Source organism: Ruditapes philippinarum, unplaced genomic scaffold, assembly GCF_026571515.1.
Source record: "Ruditapes philippinarum isolate M1 unplaced genomic scaffold, ASM2657151v2 ctg11446_1_1_1_1, whole genome shotgun sequence".
NCBI lineage: Eukaryota > Metazoa > Mollusca > Bivalvia > Venerida > Veneridae > Ruditapes > Ruditapes philippinarum.
The window spans coordinates 1-2,357 of NW_026865654.1; positions in this window are offsets into that span (position 1 = coordinate 1).

The window sequence follows — 2,357 nt, forward strand, 5'->3', positions numbered from 1 at the left end:
TCATTTTTAAGCTACAATTTAAAGACCTTAGCTGATAAAGGGCTCAGACTTTTATATTCATTGTTAAAATTTTAACGTGACTACAAAGTACCACTTAATACTATGTTTAATCTATTTGACGCATAGGTTTTATAGATGTGACGTAATGGAGTTTATGAATGCAGAAGTTTTGGAACGAGTGCATAAAAAAATCAGATTTATTTTAATGTTAACAGTCTACAGATATTTTGACATTATATGCAGAATTGTGGAAACTGAAAAACATATTTGTATGATCAAATATTTTCTAAAATTAAACACAGGTAAAAATAATAATAATAATTGTATATTGGGAACAATATTGTGCTGTTAATGCGGTAAATTGTTCAAGAAACTAGGCTTTGAAAGTAAGAAACATTGTTCAGTCAGCAGGATTGTATGAAGTCTTGTTATATCCCGATTCTGTAAAAGTGAAGCAAATACAATATACTCCAAGGTACAATTAATGCAACACGAGTATCTTTAATTTCATTTCATTATGGCAAACTGATCGTAAGAAAGAAATTAAACATTTACCTGTATTCTGTGATTGAACTTTTAAATTGAGGGGCAGTCTGACGTGAAAGTTTTCCTATTTTTTCCATTTTTTTTATTATTTTGTGGTAAAAAATTTATCATTGTCATTGTTGAATACCCATTGTACATTCAATAAGTAGATTTGTTAAGTTATATGAGCTGCGTCACGACAAAACCAACATAATGGGTTTGCGACCAGCATGGATCCAAACCAGCCTGCGCATCCGCGCAAACCCTGTAACAAGTAGAGAAACTGATAGCGAACAGCATGGAGCCTGATCAGACTGCGCGGTGTGGATCCATACTGGTCGCAAACCCATTATGTTGGTTTTGTCGTGACGTGACTCATATGTGAATATGATTTTGTAATAGTTTGTTATGGATTAACATTTGTATCTTCTCAAATAAAATCCATGTACACAGACGCGTGTCTGTCTGTTTTCCAACAGACAACAAAATATAAATACCAAGATTATACGTTTTGACAAAACTGATCTCATAAATAACTCGAGATTTGTTTAAATTTAGTTGGTTTAGAATAAAAATGTATAAATTCACTAACTAAGCCTTCTAAAATATTTCGTTTATCATGCAGGAATGAATTTAATCATCGTTAATATTATTTTTAACCATAAATTATTAAAGGGAAGTAAATGCTAAAATATGTATTCTGTAAAGTTACACGAGTTACCCCCTTCATTTGTCGCACTCGCTTATTTTCATTATTTGGATTAATATATTGATATGCTTTATCTAAATTCCATCTATAAAACAAAATGTATCGTAGCTAGATTTGATAATAATAGTTAAGGTGGACAAATTCTTGAGCGTTATTTATACACTTTAAGTAATTTCCTGTCTCAGTTAACATTCTCACATTTTATAAACCATTATGTTTCTGTTATATTTGTTCATGCAATATGTCATTTATGTGCCATATGTCATTTATGTGCCAATTTGTATATGTTATATGTGATGAGCTTGTTATGCTTAAACTAAATAAGAACATTTCTGTTCTGTACTGATCTATATTACACGAGCCCAATCGTGCAGTATGTACGCCCGAATGTAAAATTTTGTAGAAAGAAAAAATCAACAGCAGATTGTCAATCTTATTACTGAAAATCGCAAACAACAACAACAACAACAAAAGAATAAGAGGGTCATGATGACCATTGGTCTCTCATCAGAATAGGTGCAAATTATTCAAAGCAAAATAAATAATTTGGTCTAGATGGGTGTATCGTTATTTTATTTCAGGAGAAAAACGCATGGTTTTTAAGGGATAAAAAAGATAAGTTGTTACAAAATAAATTATCAAAACAGCGTAAGTTAATTATGTAAAATTATAATTTTTAGGTGGTTGGATTGACAAATATGTACAATTAATTTGGATTCATACTACATGCATCCAGATGAGCCAAATTAAACTATTTCAATACAATCAAAATCAAACTTGAGCGAAATGTACTAAGATGTAAGGAAAAGTAAAAAGTTTTATGATTCAAGTAATATTTTACATATTATGTATGATTAATAACTGATTTTTCAGTATTTACAACTATATTTTTTACTGCGTTACTAACGCATTAAATGTTATTTATGCATATTTTGAAAAAAAGCATGAATCTGGAGGCGATTGAAGCTTGCCACCTCAAGAATCTGTGATAAAGATATGATCCATGCTAAACAGTTCTGAATACTTCATTACATTTGCCAAAAGTTCCTTAATTTCTTGACTACTCGGCCACTTATAAAGAGAAAAATGAAGGATAACGTTTTTAAATTTAGGTTTGCTCAGC